Source organism: Pseudochaenichthys georgianus, chromosome 5 (genome assembly GCF_902827115.2).
Source record: "Pseudochaenichthys georgianus chromosome 5, fPseGeo1.2, whole genome shotgun sequence".
Lineage (NCBI taxonomy): Eukaryota > Metazoa > Chordata > Actinopteri > Perciformes > Channichthyidae > Pseudochaenichthys > Pseudochaenichthys georgianus.
In genome coordinates this window covers 10,878,785-10,903,394 of record NC_047507.1, presented here as the reverse complement: position 1 = coordinate 10,903,394, position 24,610 = coordinate 10,878,785, and the positions used below count along the sequence as shown (strand labels likewise).

The window sequence follows — 24,610 nt, the reverse complement described above, 5'->3', positions numbered from 1 at the left end:
ATTTGGGGGAGTTTGTTCCAAAGCCTTGGGGCCAACTTAAGAACACCTGTGGCTCTGATCATCCTGGGGGTACAGAGACAAATGCCTTCTGAAGTCAGTACCGCCAAGGGTTGCTTTATGTTAGAGATAGCTGAGGAATGGTGCACACGAAAAGATGATGGAAAGAAGAGGCACAGGGCAAGAAGGACAGATAGAAGGGAAAGTCTGCCGAGGAGTAACTCACCTCTGGCAATCCCACACACTAAAAACTCATCCCCAACTTTGGCACCAGCATCCTTTGTGAATGTCACACCCCGTGAGAGGAAAATGATTACGTTGCAAAGAAGACGGGGGCAGAGAACGGGGGCGGTGGGAGAAAGAGGGAGAAGAAAAATCACTTTGATGGATTATGCCCCTCGTGGGACAACCTTGTAACGCTTTTCAGACAGGAACCCAGCTCCTCCGTAACAGCGAGGATTCTCTTTTTGCTCCCATCTCCTTTTGTCATCCAAGACGTGCGCTCGCTGTGACAACTGCGCCAGGGCTGATGCCTAATGATAGCGCTCGCAGGATCTAATTACGACCAGTGATTAAGAGGGGAGACGCCGCTTCTACCGCACATGCTGTCTTTGGGTGGGGGAGCCTTTTTAATTGCCTTTGCCAAATAAATGATGGCCAAATATGCGCGGACCCTGGCTTCTTAATGGAGTCTTGGCGGCAAAGGGCGAAGACTTCGGGGCCGTTGGCACTCCCTGCACACAGATGGTGCCGCCTGTTCACGACTGGCGCCTGTTGTTGTTCGGTGCGCTGAGGGCACCTGTGAAATTAAACAGACCAATTAATTCCCCACTGGCTGCGAAACAGAATATTAGCATTTTGTGAACGATGGCCAAACTGACACAAGCATTAGCGGCGTTTAATGCTATAAGGCAAAGCATGTAGAGGTAGTAAGTGAAGAGGCTGTTAAGTTACTCAAGGAAGCGGAGGTAAAGCTGCATGTTGGAGATGAGTTGCTCGTGCAGTTTTGTTAGCCCTAAAGCACATCGAGGCCTAATTAACAATCGTGTTCCACAGCCAGGTTGTCTTTGGCGAGGATCCAGTCCAACCAATAATTCATTTACCATAACAGTAGCAGATCTTCCTGTAAAGGACTTAAAAGTTCGACATGCAGAAGCACTTAGTGGTAAGCTACCTAGTGTATATATTCTCCTTTTAATGGGGGCCTGAGTAGCTCTCTCTGCACACTAATAATTCAAATGTCTGCTTCTTCACCTCGGCGTCTTTTTAAATTCGAATCTTCGAGATTCCTGTTTGTCTTTTTATTGATTTTGAAGACACCTTTAGTCTTTTGAAGTCATTGCTTCAGTGTCCTTGCACTGCCTTCTCCAGTGATAGCTTTAAAAGTGTGTCACCGGTACTCTGACTGCACTGACTGCAGCTCCCTAAAGCTCAGGCAAGCTAACATGAAATGAACTGCTGACACTAGCGAGGGAAACACCGAGGCAGAATTTAAGATGGTGTCTACGAGAAACCGTGTCCACAGAGACACAGTAACACCATGCATTAACACATCAAACAAGACCATGTGATAACTATTTCATGACATTATCGCTACTGACATGCTACAGTTTCCTCGTGTACTTTACCAAAGGCATCTGCTGCTTGGTAAGTCTTTCTCTGGACCTGCTGTACATTAGCACTTTGCACTACATCTAAATAACTGCAACTCAATCCAGGCACGCGTCCAACATAATGATATAAGTCAATGTGGACTGCGGCTTAGAAATGACAGCTCAGACAGTCCGAGGGGGAAATATCTGCATCACTTAGTCTTAATTCTTTCATCATCTTGGATAGGCAATGCTGATGTTGACTCTTCTTTAAGCTCAGAGACAGCTTGCTCTTCGCCTCCCCCTGAGCGAATAATGCTTTCCTACACTTTAAGTGTGGGGCCTCTGCAGATGGCGCTCTGTTCTTTGTCCGCTCGGCATTGTTTACGGCTTCTGCTCGTACTAACTAGTTGTTCTTGTAATGTGTGCCATCGCTAACTGCACAGCAAATGATTTGTTTCTTCTCGGAGATAACAGCTACACACACGGGATGGGCTATAATAAAACGCTGAAAATCCTGTCTGTTATCTGGACGCAGTTTAAAACAGTAGCTACTGTGTGTGTCCAGCATCCGGCTCCCGTAGCAATGAGCTACAATAAAGCAGAATGGGTGACATCTATCATTAGATGTATTTCCTTCATGGCTGTTAAAATGTTGAACTGATTATGTTTTCTTAATTGAATGTCCTCCTCTTATTCTTCTTATCATAATCAGTCACATCTGAAGGATGGTGTGTCGTGCCACCAAGATGTGCTTCTTTTCTATATGAATCCGTGTTGCCGTGTGCAGGCCGTCGTCCCGGTGAATCAATAGTCATTTAACAGTGAGTTATTGCTAGATGTGTGCATATACTGGACAGCGTGAGCACAGTGCGACTCTGGTGTGTTTACCCAATGCTGAGTCAACAATAATGACACAGCATTTATTTTCTTTGCTGCTCTACCCCTCAACTGTTTCGCTCTCTCACGCACAGAGATTTCTTATGTGTTCTGCTCTTGATCTCATTACATCATGACTCAAGGGCTGTATTCATTAAAGTTTAAAGGTACAATGCACTCCGGAGTCACTTGCTGTGAATAACGCAGACCCTGTTAGTCTGTCTCCAGCTGCTCGCTCTCTCATTCTCCAGGCCTTCACTCCTTCCTGTTTAGTGGAAGTGCTAGTTCCTTTTAATTTACCCTGCTTCTCTTTCACCAATGAGGCGAGAAAATCTGCCGCAGAGCTTTCAACAGGGCCCAGATGTTGAGACTGGCAGTTGACTCTTGACAACAATGCTCCGGCTTTTTAATTAAACTTTGGGGAAGTAGTTTTAATTCCCCCGTGTAAGCTGTAATCACAATGTCGTTTTACATGCGGAAGGAAATGAACTGCACTTTGATTGTGGTATTTCCCTTTTTCATACAGTATACCTCTGGCAAAATCGTTTTCACCCTCAAACGACAGAACTTGACTCATCTTCTGCGGTTGGTTTGAGAAGATTAACTTACATAACATGGCCTTGGGAGCGTAAACATGATGAATAAATCTCTTTAAATGGATGCTGACAGAGTATACGGCTGCATGCGGTCACAACTGGCGATCGAGCTGAGTGCGACAATTTCATGCAGCTTCCCCTCTGTTATCCTCATGCATTCGGTCTGTGAAAATGATACGACAAAGCCTGTTATCCAACTTTTACACATTTTTCATTTTCTGACTCGAAATGATCAATTGTGTGACGATTCTTTCCTTCGACTCATAACTGTCAGTCACGTCTTAGTATGGCATAAACAACTACAATTATTCTAATTCATTACAAAGGTTTTTTTTATTATTTCACATCCATTATGTCCAATTATGTGGCATCAAACCTTTAGCGCTTTGAGGACAGTTAGACGCACACGGGGTGTCATCTTTGGGCAACACGAAATGCGCGTGCTGATGAATTATTGATATGATCCTGGAGAAAGAAATTGCGCTCTAATTGCATGTCATCATTACCAGGTAGAAACCAGTCTCCATGTCCCCTTAATGTGATTACACATTCATAATTGTGCCGTTATTAGCCTAGTTTATTATTCACAACAGCAAAGCTCACTAATTGGCATGGGTCCGCAGCATATTGTCACTTACTGGTTAAATTAAAGGTAGTTTTCCTTTCATATAAAGCTGAAGTCTAGGTGTCTGCCGAAATGTAAATGTCCTCATGTGGATGAAAAGTTAATGAAACACATTTTGGTTAATTGTTCTATACATTTTGGCAACATGCCCTAAACGTGCAACCTCCACTGTTGAAGTCGGATTGTGTCGAAGACGGTTCCTGCAAGTTAATTGTAACATCTTGTTAGCTTCAAACTGCTTTCAGCATTGGTTGGACTTTTCTCAGACCCAATGCCTTTTCTAGAAAGAGATGGCCACGGACATCAGTCGTACACTCTCTCTCCAGAATCTTATTTGTGGGCTTTAGCTTTTTTGCTTAGCTATTGTTGCAAAACAAGGATGCAGATATATTATTTCCAGCCGCCATTTTCCCCACTTTGGTGTTTCTGCAGCAGGCACTCTGCGGTCTCATGGGAGCCTGGTCTCGTCCCCTCGCTCTTCAGTCTTTCATTCCTTCTTGTCTCCATCAGACCTCTTTCCAGTGAAGATGTCCTCATCTTCAGCTCCTTTACCTCACTCTGAACCTCTCTCTCACTCTGGCTCACTTAACACCCACCCTTCAAGCCTCCTTGCCATATCTCCCCACCTTTTTTCTCCCCCCCACCATCTCCCCCTCTCCATCTCCAGCTTCGTATCTGCCTCTCTCGCTGCATTTGCATCACCCTCACTTTTCCCTCTCCCTCCCTCTAACTCTTTGTCAACATGAACTCAATGTCTTCCCCTACTCTCTCTCGGTCTCACTCTCTGTCTCTGTATGTCTCTCTCTGTCTCTCTCTGTCTCTCTCTCTCTATGCGTCCCTCTGAGGCATGTTTAATTAAGCGTAGGGCTATGTGTCAGAGAGAGAGGGAGAGGAGAACACTAATGCTATCTGGAGCACCAGGCTAGACTAGGCAACATCTCCTCCTTCTATCCTCCTCCTCCTCCTCTACTTTTTTGTCCTCTCCTCCTCCACCTCCCCCTCTCCCTTTGGCCTGGGCCAACCGTAATTACCCTGCTCATTAGCAGAGGGAAGAGGTAGAGGGGAGAGGGGAGAGGGGGAGCCAACAGGGGAGGGAAAGAGCACAGGAGGAGAGGAACAAAGGAGCAGGGGAGGACAGGTGAGAAGGTAAGAGGAACACTAAAGACTTCCGTGTATAAAGAGATGGACAACTGGGACTCAGTCTTAGTCAGAGTACTTAGAAGCCATGTTACTACAGGTTAAATTGTGTGCTTTATGTCCGCATGTTCCGTAGCTTTGGATGTGTGGATATTTAAGAACTCATGCTACAGATCCAACTAAGCACGTGACCAGGGCCAAAGTGTGCATTGTGCAAAATAGAAAGCCAAGTGTGTGACGTCAGACATGGTGAAGCCTCTGATTCTGGAAGTCAATGTGTACAGAAAAGTAGGACATTTTCAATATGACATTATGCTAAATGTTGATGCGCCTTGCCAAAGCCTACATGTGTTACAGAGCAGAGTCCTGGCTGGTGGCAGGTGTGTTGATGCACAGGCCTTACAAGCGTACTCTCTTGTTTGTCCAGGCAAGGTTCCAAGAGAGCAGATTCATCCGGCCCACATGATGGGAGCTCTTTGGCTGCTTGGCCTCCAGCGTGCACATTGGCTCCGGTTACTTTTCCATCCTCTTTAGTAAGAATAAGGAAACGCTGGAGAATATTATTTTCGAGGTGTAAACAGATCTCAAGATGGGAGAACTTCAAAAAATTCCCCATGGCCTTTTTGAGTTTGCATGCTCCTTTTTGATTCACTTTAATTTGTCATTGAGGGACCATAAAAGAAATAACTAATGTCAGATTTGAATTATTATATGTCAAAATGTTTTCAAAGCATAACTCAGAGTGTCTTGTAATGCGCCTCTCTTTTATCTGTTGGAAAGAAGAGTGTGGTTTTTTTCCAGCTTCCCTTTCTCCCTCAGTTATTACCATGCATGTATCATCTCACGTCAGCCTCAGCTCTCTGTTAGCTCGCTTCTCTGAGTGATTTCCTCCTTTCCGTCCCTCAGCTCTACCCTATGCAGTTTTTGTACTTTTTATTATAATTCCCTGATTCAAATGACTCTCATACTGATGGCAAATAAAATAACATTCATCTCCTGTCAATCCTCTCCAGACGCAACACGTTGTGCACAACATGTTTTACTCTGGGAAGCTCCACTCTATTTGACCCCTATGATTCAGAGGAATGTTTTGAGCAACAGGGATCTTATCCAAATGGAGGGAACTTCACTTTTCTCTCAGTTCGAGCTGCTCGCTTATGCAGACCCCGTGTCGTGTATTTACGGCTACCAACAAAATGAAAATGTGTGCATCTGCAAACCAGAGACTTCAAACCCTCCGAACCTCAGGCTTACTGCATCATTAAAATAGATTTGCTTGTCGTCATAAAAGGTTCGGAAACTGTGTCCATTTAGTATGGACTCATAAAGTACAGTTGGATAAGATTTGTGTTTGATCAAGGCTGAATTACAAACAGTAAAGATGCTCCAAAGACACCGAGAAAGAGGTTTTATTTAAAGCTAGACCTGCACCTCTACAATCGCTATTTAGAGACTACTGGAGAAATGTAAGCATGACCAACCGAATTATGAGCCCACATGTGCATAACCACATGTCTTAAGTTCTTATGCAAACAAAAAAGTTGTATTCAATTGATGACAAGGTGAGCATCACATGAGAGGCAAGCAGCTCTTCCAGGCCAGTGAGCTTTGATAAATAACATGCATGTCTCCAGGCACATTTGTAAGAGTACATCGGGCCCCATGCGTCCGTATAACTGTCAGTCCAGAATGGTGATTTCTGATTGGCCGTTAACCAAAGTTGACAGAAAAGTACCCTCCAGAAATAATTGTTTCACATCAATGCTGAGATCCTGTGTGGGCAAACGAGATAACGCTGAAAGGAATAGTTTGTGTGAGAGAGAAAGTGAGGTTAAGGCTGCTTTTTATGTTCCCTTGTACACTTCAATAGTTTATTATAATCAGAAGCTTCTCTTTGTCATGTGTGTTATCCGGGAATGTTATTATTGCATTCAGAAAGATTTCAGTGTTGATGGGTTAGTAATTGTAATATTAAAGAAATATATATTTCAGTTTCATTAATAATAGTTATTCTTTCCTTATAACGATTATCGCCCCTTCTGGATGTTGCACTGAAGGTAAATAACTCTAAATTAGACGTCACCCCCACCTAATGATTTATTTTCATCATAATTAATTCTCATCCTGGCAGTTGCAGTTGGCGTGCACTGAACTACTGTAGCTCGGATGAGGAATTGCGGAAAAGTTGTCTTTCTCCAGGAGGGAGTATACCCAGATCTTTGATTTTATCGAGCGATGGGAAGCGCATAAATCTCCTGCACACTTACTGAACGCAGAGGAAATGTAAATCTGCAGTTTTTGAGGTGTAACAAAAAGGTATTACAAGGTGAGAGAAGCAGGGTCGTAGCACATACTGTATGTGACATACATACTTTTTGAGCTGTCGATCATGTGGTACGCCAAGGCCACTCCAACACGAGGCTGCTGAGGTGGACTTTCAGCAACAATGGAGCTTAAGCCTGTGTGTGTGTGTGTGTGTGTGTGTGTGTGTGTGTGTGTGTGTGTGTGTGTGTGTGTGTGTGTGTGTGTGTGTGTGTGTGTGTGTGTGTGTGTGTGTGTGTGTGTGTGTGTGTGTGTGTGTGTGTGTGTGTGTGTGTGTGTGTGTGTGTGTGTGTGTGTGTGTGTGCCATTGTCCCACATGTTTATTATACTCTATACATCATAGGATTACACATGTACTTGTATAGAGCTCAGTGCTATTAACCTTTCTCTCCAGGTTTCCCTTAATAAGGGCAAAGTGGGCGTCCCTCAGCAAAGACACCCCAGTGTTGCAGTGTTTTCAGCCATTGTGATTTTAATTAGAGGAATTTGGCCGCAGTCGACACCATCAGATCCTCTCATTTGTAATCTGAGTGAGTTGGCCGGGTTTTACGAGCTGACGTCCAAAACTCAATCGCACTCTTTAACCCCTCTGAGTAGACACATTTTGTTTTGTTCGACCATCTCAGGCAAACACGATACAGCAGGGATCGTATTTCAAAATGAACGGAACCTGAACGACATTAGAATCGTAGGAACAAAGAAATAAAAGACAGAAAAGGTGAATCGACGTACATACTGTACATTCAGTGTATTCTGGGTACTCGTAGAGCCTCAAATGTAGTCCAAAGACTCCCAAATGATTGTGACGTGAATACAATGTCTTTGTTTTTTAAGACTTCACTTGCAAAAGAAGAGATAGATATGTTCTTTTAATCAAAAATATTACATCTGGGAGGTATTGTCAAATTGTTCCCCCGAGATTAGAATGGATATTTTCCAGTCTGTGGGTTTATATTAAAGTTAAAATGACTGTGTAGCGCTGCATAACAGTCGTACATTAAGTCTCCTGTAGCACTTCCCATAGCGGGGGGTCAGTCTGTGCCACAGGGGGCCGTGGCGCTCTGGGCCTGGGCGTGCCAGCCCGGGCGAGTAGCTGGCTTTCACCACGCGGACCACCTCGGATTTATTGGATTAGTCTCTGGCCCTCCTCGGGTTTGTAATTGCATTTGCCCGATGCTGTGTATTTAAGAATAGAACAGCCCCGGTGCCTGTGGCCCTCCCCTACCTGATTTCCCAGCAGCCTCCAGGGGGAGCAGACCAGCACCGGCCCCCAGATAAGAAGTCGTCTTGACAACCAGGAGGCAACTGGTGTGGGGGGGGGGAAATGGAAAAACTGCTGTCGACTTCCTCTTCTCTCTCTGTGACTTTGCACTTTATTTCCGGTGGATACCTCCTTTATTATAACACACGGTTTCTTCACATCTGCGAAGCAATTCACTTTGCTTTATTTCCATGCAGTCCTCGTTCACGTTCAGAGTGAGACATTAAAGAAAAGAAGCAAATGTTTCTTCGTGCTGGGTCTCCCTGGGAGCGGGAAATGAAGGGCTGTCGAATGGGGACTCGTATTTCATCCTGTCCATAATTTATGGAGAGACTAGGTTTAGGAAAGGGACATTGCGCTAACACGGGGATGCTTGTCATAAGCATATCCCACGAGTCGTAAGCTACTGGAGGGGGCGCAAATCGATGGTGACACATGTTTCTGTTTGCTGCACGGTGAACTTGATGCCATTTCCCCATCTTAAGCATTTGCAGATAAGCTTCCATTATAAGTGTCCTTACGTGCCAGTGATACCGTGGCAATGTGTAAGCGGTTTCTGTAAGGCTACTCGGCAGGGACGTGCACAGACATTTGGAGGGGCTATTGCTCTAAACTGGAAAAGGGGCCTCCCCCCGATAAAAAACATAAGACCTTTTCAAAATTGTAACTTGTTTTAATATAAAAGAAACCAAACGATTATTACATCAACTAAATTGAACAGTAATTCACATCTCATAACAAAATAAGCTAAGGCGACTACTTGCATTCGGTGACTTGATTTTAAAAATGAAAATCAGGGACATTTTTTGTTTTGCGGTCGATATCTCATCAAAAATATCTAATGTTAGTAACTATTAAAGACAACATGGGGACAATTCTGTTCTAATGTAGTTTGACCATTGTAAATTCGGTGCAGTCCAGGCATATTGATAAAATAGGGCTTCTAACTAATTACCTTAAATAAACTCACTAATTAATGAAACCAGTTCAATACGCATTATTCTTATTCTTATCATTCTTTATGAGCGCAGTCACGGTAAGGTATCTTATTACTTATTTATTTAGTATTCCATAACTTAATAACAGAGATGGTCAAACTAAAGTGGTAGAGATGGCAGAAATCCTACAATGAAGCGGGAGAGGGCGATCAAGCAAAGAGAGCGAGCGTCCCCGTTGAGGCAGTTTACAGATGAAAAGACACACAATAACAACAAGTAGCTATATTTAGGTGGTTTTTTGTGAATAACCGACGGTATCAAGAGGCAGTAAAGTCCCCTGGTTTGTCCCTTATACCCTAAGTGCCATGAGAACAGCTCAAAATCAAGTTTCCAAAATCCGACACTGAGGTGGTCTTAACGCACCGGCAGATGAACGCGCTGACAAAGTGTGTTTCCCGCAGCGAGACGCTACGATACTAATTGTGGGCTTATCATGTGGATTCGGCCACAACAGAAAAGAAGAAAAACAAACTCTCGCTCTCTCCAGAGGGGCAGGTCAGCCAAAAAGGCCAAACAGGCCGTTGCCCGGGCAACATTAGCCCGTACCTGTGCACGTCCCTGCTACTCGGCTTGTTAGCGCTTTCTGCTAGCATGCTTTAGCAGATCTCGAAAAATATACAGGGTTAGAACTTGACCTCTTCCAGCCGGCACTGCAGGGACAGAAAGCCTTACTGTATATGTCCTGGAACAGTGACATCCTTTTGAACTGTGAGTTTCACCATCCGGCTGCAGCATATCATAAAGCACAAGCTGTCTGCTAATCACAAATTACAGCCAGCCTCTCCTCTAGCCCTGATCCAGCTCTCTCCACAGGGAGGCCAAGGGGAAGAATGCTAGCTGCTGTTAAGTCCCCACCACTCCCCACTACAAGGTGCTTATAAATCGGCATCCTCGCAGATAGGTCAAGGTTTTGATTTGGTCGTGACCTTAGTTCATAAATCTGAATGATGTAGGGGCCTTGGTTAAAAGGCTGCTGGATCAACTCTCCAATGGGACACCCCCCTCCTTCGCTTTCCGTCTCATTCCCTCTGACTCTCTCTCCTCCCAACCTCCCGTCCCTTTTTCAGTCACTGCTGCAGCCTGGAGTCCCTGGAGCCTCTATAACAGGCAGAGAGGGAGGGAGGGAGAGAGATGGCGAGGGGGTGAAACAGGCCATCAATAAATCAATATGTTTTGCGCCACTAAGCTAGGGTAAGCTCACTCTCTCAAAGCTGCGTGTGCATGTACGTACACACAGACACACACACACTCACATATATACACTCACTTACAATCCCAGCAAAAACACACACACACAAACAAACAAATGAAGGACCAGGACAGATTGTCCCTTGCCAAAAGACATTTTGTTGTTTTGGGGACTTTCTTTTTCTTCATTCTATTTCCTGTTTTGGATCATTAAGCCATTGATTTTTGTTTCAACGGGTAAGTGGTGGTGGGGACCCCCTGGGAGCCGGCTGAAAACCTCAACAGAGTGGCCCCAGCAGGAGTTTCTCTAGTTGTGACAGGCTGCTCCCAGGGGCCACTGGGCCCTCTTAACTCTGCAGGGGAGAAACTATCGCCTGGAATCAATCACTCTGCCTCAGCATTCCCAGGCACTCCTCCATAAGAGTATCCACTTATATAGATTTCTTCTAGCTAAATGACTTTGCAAGTACAAACGTGCAGATTTAGTTATAGATGTGGATTCTGGTCCTCAGAGAGATTCCTGTAGGTGTACAAATGGTCAGTTCTCTTCATGGATTTTAAAGGATAAAAAAAAGTTGGCCGGAGTATCAGCTTTCCTATCACTACGTCCAATATGTGTAGATCCGTGGGGGCGGTGCGGCTAGAGGAGAGAGCTGGAGAGATACGGTGAGATACAGAAGCAGACCAGGATACAGTTGGCCAACGGCCAGCAAGATATTACAGTCAGATATATAGTAACACAGATGGATGCACTCAAGAGGCTGACATATTGGCTAGCGCCGTCATAAGAATGACATAATACCTATCCTGACAGGTAATGAAAATAAAGGCCGCTCTCCACCGCAGAGTTGCATAAGCACTTTAACTTAAGCTCATACGTAAAACACTAACCCTGACATATGGGATATCCCGGGGGAAGTTTTCAGAGTGGTTGGATGTTAAAGGTGGAGGTCTGACAATTGGAAGTGGTCCCCTAACATGCTGGAGATGTTACTTTTGATTTCAGCACTCACGACCAAAGCATCCTATGGTTTCTTTATAAAGAGATATTGTTCTGCATCTCAGTCATCTGCGAGGTCTGCAGGCATACATTTCCTGCACAGCAACGTTCCATGTCCAAATTTGAATATGTGCAAGTTTGTAATTATGCATGCATTTGTTATGACTCGGATAACAAGCATTTACTTATGTGAGCTGCTGAAAGTCTAAATATTTTTAACATCTTATTTCTATATCATTTCTGTATTCAGTATGTAGTATTGGATTTAGACTGAGTTGTGGCGAAATGAATCCCAGAGATGGTTTGATCTCCTCTGTTTCACAAGATGAGATACATATGAAAAACTGCTGTGTTTTGGCACCATTCCTGCAGAAAGTATATCAAAGCATAGGACTCAAATGAATACCAAGGGAGCATGGCATGTGAGCAGAAGCTCCTCTTCTCAAAAACAAAAAAACTCTTAACTTAATTTAACTCTGTGATGAGGAAACGATCCTCATAAGAACATTTGAAAGTGAGACAATGTCCTTTTTAAAAGAGACTATAACATAATTCCCTCTCCTATAATGAAACGTTTGAATCATTTGCAATGCAATATCCCGTTCTCCTTTTGGTGCATCTGAAGGTTTTGCTGCTAAAGCCTCGCTTTGTTTATCAGGACCAGTCGATAGTGTTGCTTAATGTTAGCAAACTCTTAGTTGACTGGTAATGTGTTATTTCTCCTTTAGAGTTATGATCTGGACCTAACGATGCCTTGTCCCATTTTGTGTTCTGCGGTCAAAGATCATCAGTAGTTCCTGTAAACCTGCTGGCAAACATAATCAAAAACATAACCTCCTTGACAGTGGACATAAAATAAAGAAAATTCAAAATCTTATTTCCTTGCTTCACCTTTTCTCCAGACCTGCTCACCTCCTCTTCCTGTCCCAGCCGCCCTCTGCTCGAGAGGAGAGGCAGCTGGAGATACTTTACAGGTTCAATTTGAAGGAACTTTTCCTCCATCAATAATGAAATAGTATATTCCCCTCTCCTCCCCTTTTCTCACGTCCCCCAGGAACGAACCTGGTGCTGCTTCTGAAAACTCCCTGGCACTTTCTCAACACTCTTCTTCCTATCCTTAGCTAAACCCTCAGTTCTCCAGGACGAGAGAAACAGAGGGGGCTGACAAATTAACCCCATCTAAGTTAACAAAGAAAGTATCAAAGTAAAAAAGGATATACAAAAGTTTCATTGAAACCAATTTATTTTTCAGTGCTGCACATTCCAACAATTGTTCATTTTTAGTCTCCTTTTGCTTTTTATTATATGTGAACATTCATTATTTTGGCACACAGCTTATTGAATAGCTGAAAGTATCATTTGAAAAGGGATGAATCAGAGAAATAAAAGACAACGCTGAGATGTTGTTTTGGCCTTTTGGCCTTGAACTAGGGCTGCTCAATTAATCGTAATTTAATCGCAATTACGATTATGGCTTGCAACGATTACGAAAACAACGTAATCGAAAGAAAACGATTCTTTTTTAATTTTTATTAATTTCTTTATTTGTTTTGGTTTTTCAGTTGAATTATACTTAAAGTTCACGGTAATCAACTGTTAAAAACATACTGTTAAACAAAAAATTCTCCAATAAATTTATGTTTTCAAAGATAATCGTTTTTAATAATCGTGATATCAATTATTGACCCAAATGATCGAGATTATGATTTTTGCCATAATCGAGCAGCCCTACCGTGAAGCCTTGACAAAGAAGCTTCTTCCTTTCTTTGCTGAGTGTGTTTTCCTGTAGACATTGTGTGTGTGCATTCCCTGTGTGTGTGAGTGCAGGAAGGCCCCTACCGTTCATGCAAACATCAGTGCGTATGTGTATACTGTGTGAGTACTCAATCTCGTGCATGTGCATATTTTTGACTCCTAAGTGTGTGGGAGTGAGAGAACATTCACATCGCCCACCTGGGCTCTCGCTGGGAGCTAATAGAGAAGAACTCCCTGGTGTTTCTTTGGCGGAGCCTAGCACGCAGATTCGACTGTATCACGTCCTCCTCACTCCTACTCCCCTCTTCTCCCTCGATCTGCTCTGTTCCTCTGTTCCTGACTCTCATCTCCTTCTCTCTTCCTGCCTTTTCTATATTTAATCAGCCATGGAGTGTGTAATTTGTGATCATTTTTGATGGAACTATGCAGGCAAGAGTAGTAGTGTGTGTGTGTGCGTGCGTGCGTGCGTGCGTGCGTGCGTGCGTGCGTGTGTGTGTGTGTGTGTGTGTGTGTGTGTGTGTGTGTGTGTGTGTGTGTGTGTGTGTGTGCGTGCGTGCGTGCGTGCGTGCGTGTGTGTGTGTGTGTGTGTGTCTGGATCTTCCTCTCCCCTCCTGTCATTTCAGAGCAGAGTTCAGAGACAGCAGGAGGATAAGGGTTATGTATTTCCTAAAAGACCCTGCGGGGTTTTAGTTGGAAAGTACCTGCACCTTATTCCCTCTCTCTATAAGTCTTGGTTTCTATTTGCATCACTCTGGCTTTACACCCTAGTCTTTCTCTCCACTAGTCACACTTAGCCAAATTCAGAAAGCCAATAGCATTGACTGAAAAAGTCCAGTCCCCACGTTCACTTCAATGAGGCGCCGTAGTGTCGGTCTCTGCAAGGTTATCCAGAATTATTTTTTATGTGGCAAAAATGGAGCCATCTAAACCTGAAACTACACATCACACCAACCTAAGTGGTATATTCAATCTTTGTATTTGTTGACAACATGCATAATACTAAAGTCTAAATAACAGAAAGTTGCAGCCTTCAGAGAGGTGGTATCTGTTTGGGTTAACAAATACTGTCTCCTGAATACCGTGGCTGCTACCTATATTTAATTCATATCTTCTTGGTTCACTTATTTATTGAAATACTTGTTGTGTTGTGTTATTTACTCTTGTATGCATCCTGTGTACGGGGTATCAATACGGGGGCGCACATTGGTGGTGGGAATATGGTATGTGAATTCCTTTTATTTGAATTATTCTGCTATTTTAAACAATAAAATGGATGATTAATCCATTGTAGTGTTTCTGTTTATAGTAAAAAGCTCCACCCACACAGAACCATCTGAACAACAGGAACAATCCCCATTTTTGGTTGACAGTCAAAAATACTGTCCAACAAAGCCAACACCTGCTAAGGAAACAGAGAGCTGCAGCTGGTTGAAGCAAAAGCACAACAAGGTATAAAATACTCTACTGGTTTCCTGCTGAGAAGATCTGATATCTGTCCGGTAAATAAACGGGTACAGAGCAAAGGTGTTAGACAGGAAACAGGGGAGAGTTAGCCTGTCTTCCTGAAGGTGATGTCGAGTGATTAACACGTTATATCTTGTTTGTTAATCTGTGCTAAAGAAAACCTTTCTAAGCAGTGGTTCATGTCAACCTCGCAGTGACTTTATAATGCCGCTTTAAACCTCAAAATGTTGGTAAGTGTCTAAATATTCCTTTACATCTCTCCTCTTCCCCCTCTCAAGTATATTTGAAAACAGCCAAACTCTGGATTGAGTAGTCCTTATTAACATAGCTTTCCTATAGTGTTGGCAGACAACTGAAAGAGCATTAAAAAAAGATTTGGCTCATAAATTCTACTTGAATTTCACAAAATCACCACTTTATGATTGCTTGGTGGCAAAATAGTAACAGTGGACCAAAGGGTGTTTTCTTAACTTCCGTTTCCCACATTAAGAGAATGCAGTAAGGCATATTAAGATGTATCCTCTAGAGATCAATATTGAACAGCGTTGATAGTGTCTTCAAATGTTTCCGTGTGGACATTTTCATTATGTAGCTCTGTAGCTTCTTAGTGACTCTGTTTTCTTTCTACGTACACTTGTATTTGTCATCACTGTCTCTCTCTGCCTTCTCTCCAATACAAGAGCAGGCGTGTGTGATTGACAGCTCATTAAAACACCATCTCCTCACCCCTCACCCTTATGAGACAGAAACACCCGTGTGTGTGTGTGTGTGTGTGGTGTGTGTGTGTGTGTGTGTGTGTGTGTGTGTGTGTGTGTGTGTGTGTGTGTGTGTGTGTGTGTGTGTGTGTGTGTGTGTGTGTGTGTGTGTGTGTGTGTGTGCACGCGCGTGTGTGTGCAAGAAACATGTGGCCGTTCGTGTGCGCGTTTGAACATAAGACGGGGGTTGCGTTTTCTCGCTCAGTGTATTCATGGTGTGTTTGCCCGTGCTGCTATTTGTGTCTATATTTACATTTGCATATGCTGTAAGGTATCTCTCATATGCACAGGCCTTTCAAGTCAGCTCTCACTCTCTTCCTACCAAACTCACACACACAAACACACACACACACACAGTCCAGCAATATGCAGCTCATGAATACTCCCAATGATGGGAAGCCCACTCATCATCTCTGTACCTTAGTGATGGCTGGAGACGAGGACAAACGGTGTGCGGGGTTGGAAGTGAGAGCGGTCTTCCCGGCTCAGAGTATGACAGCTTTTAAGCTTATATTTTTCTCCCCCTTTTTTTTTTATTCATTAGATAAGTGAAAAGCAAAAACCCAGTGATGGCACGCCAGTACCAGCCATGATTTATGTTCACCTCTGGAAAGAGAGAAGTAGAATTTATGGCTTTCTCGTCTGGCCTAATCTTCACTATATGCTGCAAAGCCCGGGCAATGCAGTAAGCTTAGAGGGGGAGGGAGAAAGAGGCTGAACATTGTCCTCTACACTTTCTCTAGTTAGCGTGTTTCTCTCTCTTCCTCTCACTTACTAACCAGCTCTATCACATTTTGTCCTTGTCATTTTTTGTTCTCCCGACACAGGAGCACACTTGGCACACACACAGTGAGTCTTTGAACACTTCTAATCACACACGTGCAGGTTCAGACTCACGCTCGCACATAAACTGCTAGCTGAGCTGCTCGGCCCCTCAGCGACACCTTCCCTTCCCTCGCACCAATTTTCTCACACTTTTTCATTCTCCCTGTCTCTCCTTCTCTCGCTCCGCACCTCCGCCCTCACCCGCCTCCACATATAGATCCTTTCTTTTTATAGTCAAAGCTATAGTCCCCATGGCAACACCAGAATTGTTGATTGCCACGATGCTGTACGTCTAATTATGTAACTTTCGCAAAGGGGTTGTTTGTGTGAGTGTGTGTTTGTTTGTTTCTCGCGGCGACAGTGTCCTCCCTAAGCGATGCCTCTTCTTGTGATGGATCAAGCTGCGGTGCGATAATCAATCCATGCTCACAGAAAAATATGAAAATGGAATACCTGGCATCGTGTGTGTGTGTGTGTGTGTGTGTGTGTGTGTGTGCATGCGTGCGTGCGTGTGTGTGTGTGTATAGAAAGTCTGGCGCAGGTGTGAAGCTATAACAGGTTTTGACAGGGTAAAAATCATTTGGGGGTGCAGACAGACGATGTGCTTTTTCTATCCAGTTACGGTGTGACAACAGAATTCTCAACTGTCGATTCCTATTCCTATTAAAGTGTTCGCAGGAAGCGCAAATCCTGACTGCTCTCATTGCACATGGATTCTTATCCAGGTAGAGTGCTGAAAAGACGGGGGGAAACACTGTTTTATGCTTTAACTCACTGAAGAAAAAATAGTTTACACTCTTTTACTCTGCTCGTCAACACATCGGTACAGAAGAGGAGGAGGAATAGGAAACGAGGGGAAATAATAAGATGTGGCGCAAGAATAGAAAGGAAAACAGAGCGAGGACTACATTTGCATTTTAACCTCTCATTCAAAACTGCTTGGAAAGCCGTCCCCCTACTGCCAGCGTTCAGGCTGCTTGCCAGTGAAAGAAGGAGGAAAACAGGAGGAGATAAAGAAGAGGTGGGCTGGTGTGAAATGGATCAAACAATGGATGTGAGAAGCCTTGCTGTTCTCATCCATCTGCAGGCAGGAAGAGAAAATGAGTGGAAGAGGGAGCGGGGGGTGTGATAACTCGCAGCTTTTATAGAAAATGTCTGTGTTTTCTAACTAGCTCTCCGACAACAGGTCCTCACAAAGCTGAAGAAGGTATTTGCCAGAGAGCAAAAGAGAGAAACACAGCGCCCAAGGTCAGTGTGTGTGTGTGTGTGTGTGTGTGTGTGTGTGTGTGTGTGTGTGTGTGTGTGTGTGTGTGTGTGTGTGTGTGTGTGTGTGTGTGTGTGTGTGTGTGTGTGTGTGTGTGTGTGTGTGTGTGTGTGTGTGTGTGTGTGTGTGTGTGTGTGTGTGTGTGTGTGTGTGTGTGTGTCTGTGTGCGTGCGTGCGTGCGTGCGTGCGTGTGCATCCTTTGTCTCTACCCCTCTCTGTTTTCATGTTCCCTGTTGAAGCCATGTTGATGAAGACATCTGCGATGATCCGAGGGTTGGACAGGGAGGTTTGCCTCCTCCTGTGATCCCTGTGTGTTCCCTCTCATCTGCCTTCGTGGAGATGTAGTGATCTCGCTATAGACACTACTGGGACGCCAGCACCAAAGCGAGCAGTAGCATATGGAAACAGGCCCATTCATTCGCTCAGTCTCTCCAACAGGGATCACAGCGTTATTACAATGCTTTGGGATATCATGTGTAGGAAGTGAAAGGAGCTAGAACGCATCAAGGTGTTGTTTTACTAACTTTGTCTATGACGTAACATTTCTACTTAATTCACCTGGCATTAGAGAATGCTATATTTGCCCAATTAAAAATAAAATTTCGTAAAACTGCAATGTCATCAACTGGGGACATTTGATGATAATATTATCAGTTTAAAATATGTAACCCCATTCCCGTCAAGTAAAATGTTTGGAGTTCTTTCGAGAAAGCCATTTCTTTCTCATACTCAGGTCCAGAAATCTCCGCTTTAGCACCAATTATTACTTCAATTATATCTATATTTTTTTACAGCGGCTTGTTCATATATCATTCATAGCCTGATATATAGAATATCTTAATCCTAAAAACAGGTCTAAAATGTATTTTTAATGGCTTATGATGTTTTTTTCAGATGCATGTTTTGATATAGAGAGATGATCAACATCCCCTCTGTAAAAACCTTTGATTATAATATGAAGAAGAATTGTGATCAACCCTGGGTTTGCACACATCTAAAAACATTATGCCTCATTTGCATATTTAACCCTGAACTTAAAAACAAATTGTAAAAGATAATCGCTTGATGTAAGTAGTAATGAGTATTACCGAGCGGCTTCAGTGGGGATATTTGACCATTTGTTTACCCCATCCATCTGTACTGTTTCCCAGTTAGCACTGCAGTACAATGGAGAGTCCATACAAGCATCTTGCAGGCATGTTATTGTTGAGAGCAAGTTTTGGTGCAGCACTACATCATGTCAACAATTTAAAGTAACACAATAACGAAATGAGAGCCAGTGTCTCCATAATGTACAGCCACGTTGTTGTTCTACTAGCAGCGGCAGAAAGCACAGAATGTGCCGATTTATAATTCATCTGGATTGTTGTTGTCTCTGTTCTTATATTTACTTTGCTCCTGTATCCTGACTGCAGCATGCCTCTCAATCCCAGCCCAAACAACTGCGGGGCCAGGCTGTCCCGTTGTCAGGAGTTTCTCTTCTCATCGTCGATCTGACGTGATACAGAGCGCCCGACTCTGTTTGTCTGTAAAGATGAGAAGGGATAAAGCAGAGGAGAATGCAACAAAAGGAAAGAGATTGGGATGTGTTGCTTCATAGTCCTCTTTACCCTCACACACAGACATTGATCTCTTTGCAATATGTTTCACTTGAACATCAGAAGAGAGGTTTGTAGTCTGGTCACATGACAGGATGAAGAACTACAGGGAGGCAAAAGGGCCAAATGCTCTCTGAGATGTGAAGACGTTACACCTGATGGAAATCCAAGCTTCCATCAGCTCTCCAGCCCTCTTCAACTCTGTAGAAACTGACCCCAATGTCAGTGACATCCCACTGCATTCTGGGTATTACGAATGGAATAGCTGCTGTTTGCATACGGTGCAAATGACATAGGTGCTGCTTTTGACACATGTCCAATAAAAGTATAAGAAATTCAACAAAATAGAGAGAGTGGCCGTTAAAGGTGCAGTAAATAAGTGAATGACAGAAGTTTGAAGACAGATTGATTATTATAACTGATTGTTGAACTAATAAACTATAATAATAGCATTAAAAAAACATGTAGACATCAATAATCTTATTCCAAAAATAAAGTGTATTATTTAAAAATGGGCTATTCTACAAAATATTACATTTGAAGTACATTCATTACATTACAATTACTATTGCTTCTTTTTACTCAAGTTACAGATATTCTTACTTATTCTCCACAGGTTAGAGAAATATATTTGTGACGGTGCTCGCATGTGGTACATTGGGTACATTGGGTACATTTAGCAAAGTCTCCAAACATTATACTATGCAACAATAACTGCTTCTGTAGCTCTGTCCGCTGAGTGGCTTGTTGGCTGGGCCTGAGCGCATAGCATTTGACTGACTGACCTGAATCCTCTCCTGATGAACACATCTTGTGTTTCCTCCTCGCACAAGCAATCCCCGTTCCATTAGTCACATCACGGCAGTGTGCAGTGGTAATGGCTGTGGAAGGGTGTTCGCTGCCCTTTTTCTACAGATGTAAAATACTTTTGTGCCTCGAGAGGTTGTGAAAGTCAATACAATGAAATGTTTACATGTACGGTAGGAGCTTTGATGGAAACACAGGGGGTGTTCCACCATGGGAGCGTAGTGCTTCTGGGAATTAATGTAAAATCAATACTTTTAAAATAGGTTGTCCTCTTTCTGACCACTGGTGAAATCTATTACATGCCTGTTAAATGTTTCTAGATGTTCAACTTATCTCGCCACTGAGGGGTGTTTTCCTCCCCCTGTGTACGAGAGCCCAGTTTCCCAAAAGCATCTCAGGATTATAACCATATGTGTTCAGCTAATGTTTCCATTGGCATGTTTCCATCCCAAGATGCTGAGATATTTTGGAAAGCAGGGCCAGGTCGAGTGCCAGTGGTTCATTTGACAGCGTTTGGTTACACTTAGACCCTGTGATATTGCTCCTGCCGAGAATCTCAACATCTGCTGCTGCTGTCTTTTTATATACTCACTTTCATATAAAGAACCGTTAGAATTGACCAGAAAGCAGACAAAGAACTTCCTAATTCAAATGGGACGGAAGAGAATGGCGCTCCTTCAGCTGCAGGATGTAAAAGAGAGCAAGTTTTCACAATAGTAGGAGAGGAATATTATGAAGGCAGCCTTCTTTGCTTCCCTGGGAGTGCTTTCTCACTGTGATAATGAAATGACCTGGCCTGCACTGCTCCACTCTCTCTCTCTCTCTCTCTCTCTCTCTCTCTCTCTCTCTCCTCTCTCTCTCTCTCCTCTCTCTCTCTTCTCTCTCTCTCTCTCTCTCTCTCTCTCCTCTCTCTCTCTCTCCTCTCTCTCTCTCTCTCTAAAACACATCTGCCAGACGAGGGTGAAAATGAGAAAATCCTACCTCCCTCTCCCGAGTTCCGTAAAGCATACTTTCAATATTCTTCTTCACGGGAGTGTGTCCCTGCGAGTGTTGAAGATTGCTGCGGCTGCATGTATTAGGTGGAGCAACTTGTAATAAACTGTATTTGAAGTGCATCTGACATAACAAGGCGCGATACAGAAATTCAGTGGGTAGAAATCCCATAGAGTTGTCGCCGTAACCGTGTTTTTGTAACTTCATTTCAGTGGCTTCGCACGCAGCCAAATCAATACAGTAAGCAGCGAAACTCAGATCAAGGACTTCAATTTTGTCCCGTTTCAAGGTAGAATCTAATATAGCGAAGTACAGTCCCCCACTGTTCTCAGCGAATCGTTTAGGCCTCGCTATAGACATCGAGGCCATACTACAGTGATTCAGAAGAATGACTCACCAGTTTGGTACAGCACGGGCTGCATGCAGACCATGTATTCCCTCAGCTTCTAGTTAGCAGGGCATCTATGGCAGCACTGAGGCAGAGCACTGTCATTGAGTTACATAATCAACAAAGGAGTGTAGCAGCACGATGTGTGTGTGTGGGAGTGAGTGTGCCCGTGCATTCGTGAAGCCGCAGTTTCTTTTTGAGCTGTCGATCATGTGGTACGCCAAGGCCACTCCAACACGAGGCTGCTGAGGTGGACTTTCAGCAACAATGGAGCTTAAGCGTGTGTGTGTGTGTGTGTGTGTGTGTGTGTGTGTGTGTGTGTGTGTGTGTGTGTGTGTGTGTGTGTTTTTTTGTAGAGGCATATGCGAGGATGAATAGGCTGAGAAGAAAAGGGCTCACTACATGCGAGGTATTAGGTGTGCATGCTGAGAGATGAGCCAATTTACCGAACATGCTGCCTCACAAGGAGCATTTACATATTCTGTGTGTGTGTCTGTGTGTGTGTGTGTGTGTGTGTGTGTGTGTGTGTGTGTGTGTGTGTGTGTGTGTGTGTGTGTGTGTGTGTGTGTGTGTGTGTGTGTGTGTGTGTGTGTGTGTGTGTGTGTGTGTGTGTGTGTGTGTGTGTGTGTGTGTGTGTGTGTGTGTGTGTGTGTGTGTGTCTGTGTGGGTGGGTGTGCGCTCTCTTATTTGTATCCTGGTGTATGTTTCTATGCACGCTTGGATGCATAGACCTATTTGTGATGTTGCACTTGCTAAGCGTGTGTGTAGTATACACCTTAATGTCCAGTCATGTAAGACCACCCACTTCTGCATGTGAGTGTGTGCACACAAATGTACACGTCTGCATCTATTTCTGTTAAGGTAGATTTCTTTCTCGTACTGCCACTAAGCTGAAGAGAGCTCCATGTATTGTCTGAGTATTGCATTGCTTCTGCTGCTCAATGATGCCATCTGGCTTTGGCTGACACCACCACATACATCCTCGGGGAGCGATCCGTGCAAGTCAGCGTCTGGTTTTAACAACTGTTTTGGGATCAGTTGTCCAGTGGGCTGGTGCTAACTCACCCCATTATGAGCAGGATGATAAAACTGACCTTGAAGCAGTTTATGGGCTCTGGATAATGGAAACCACTGATAGAGAGCCCATGAAACTCCACTCAGCTTTCAGTTACAAAGGAAAATAATGGTTTAACCACTTAACATTATTTTTGTACTGTGTCTAAAAACGTGTGAGGACGTTCCCGCGGCTCAATGACAAATGAAGAGACGCGGGGGGAAATGATTACGGGGGTCGGAGAAATGGGAGGGAATTGTCATTTTTATTGTTTTGGGACGACATTGGAGGACCTTTTATGTTTGTCATATCCACTTTTTACACTTGACTTTAGCCCTTCTTTCACAGTTACATCGATAAGATTATGTGTGCCATGGATTTTAAAGGTGCGTTGTGTCCAGTTGGGCTGCTGATATATCCATACAGGATAAGGATACATATCGTCTAGATGTGTATCTTTCTAATGTGGCAAGTGTTGTATTTCTAGTCAGGCTGATTAACGGACAAAGGGACGGTGTCAATAACATTACATTACCCTGGGTTTAATTGGTTTTTCAGTTTCTGTCTGAATTAAAGAGAGACTTCAATAGAAATATTATTAACTCTGGCGAGGTTCTTCATTGTACTTAAAAGTAGAACATAAAATAAGTTAGAAAAAGATTCCATAAATCTCAGTGCAGAGTGAAGACATATAACCTCGGAGGGTCAGTGGCGTCATACCGTGGGTTAAAACCGCTGCTTGCATATAAACCTGTGGAGGTGGAACACAATTAGGTCAGGTTGAGGCCAGACCATTTGTATGGGTCACAGTAAAAGCGCTCATATGTATGCAGGCTTATAGGACCCATGGGAGCACTGGGCCGACCTTGTCCCACACTCTGATCTATGTCCTCATCTCCCCCAGCTTCCTTTTTTATCACCATTTCTTTCCCTTTCAGACCTCCCCCCTACTTTTTCCTCTTTCTTTAACCGTTTTTCATTAGTTCCTCTTCTTTCTCGCCCTGTTTGGTTTCATCCCTCCTACTTTCCTACCCAGCTTGTTTTTTATTCCCATCCCTCTTTCTATCTTTCACTTTATTTTACTCATTTTAACTCCCTTTTTTCCCATTCGCCAATTCCTTTATCCCCACTCGTCCTTATTCCATATCAACAGCCAGTCTGATAAATAATGCATCACCGCACATTAAAGACATTAGCAGGGTTCTCTCTTGGCTGTCAAAGAGAGGGAGGAGATGAGGGAGAGGAAGGAATGGGTAACTCCGTTTTAAATAAGTGCTATGGAGAATGATGTGATTTAATGTCAGCTGCAGGAAAGGGTGAAGGTCCGAGCGTTAATTGTGTTTGCGCCCTGACACCGTGTCCTCTCGCTCAAAGGTTTCCGCCTTTGGTGAATCATCTGAAAGCCCCGGGATTCATTACGATGATGACTGTATCAGCAAAGTCTGAGGGAAAGATGTAATGACATTTAGCAAAACACTGATGCTGCATCACACAGAACCTTGACCTTTCCCTCCGCCCCTTTCATCCTCAGCTTTCTCCCTTCCTCTCTCCTCTCCTCTCCTTTTCCTCCCCCCTCCATCCTTCTATCCCTCCTGGCAGCGTGGCGATTGGCATTATTAAAAATTGATTGGCGGCGAGCGTTTAGCAGGGTGGCGAGGCGGAGAGGGAAGGTTTGACAGGCAGGAGTGAAATGAAAGGAGGCCCTCGGCGGACACAATGTGGAAAGGTCTCACTGGGGGACAGACAGCGCGTGTGTGTGTGTGTGTGTGTGTGTGTGTGTGTGTGTGTGTGTGTGTGTGTGTGTGGTGTGTGTGTGTGTGTGTGTGTGTGTGTGGTGTGTGTGTGTGTGTGTGTGTGTGCGTGTGTGTGTGTGTGTGTGTGTGTGTGTGTGTGTGTGTGTGTGTGTGTTGTACAAGCATGTGTGTGAGTCTTAGAGAGGGTTGTGCAGAAACATGTAGTAGTGAATCTTACATCCTATGTTTAATCTGGTTGATTTTGCTGTGTGTGTGTGTGTGTGTGTGTGTGTGGTGTGTGTGTGTGTTGTGTTGTGTGTGTGTGTGTGTGTGTGTGTGTGTGTGTGTGTGTGTGTGTGTGTGTGTGTGTGTGTGTGTG

At 43.9% G+C, this 24,610-nt stretch overlaps 1 protein-coding gene across 5 annotated transcripts in view; it reads left to right on the top strand.

The window, feature by feature from the left end:
* celf4 (CUGBP, Elav-like family member 4) overlaps positions 1 to 24,610 on the top strand; it is an 82,686-nt gene that overhangs the window by 35,056 nt on the left and 23,020 nt on the right. The window lies entirely within an intron of this gene.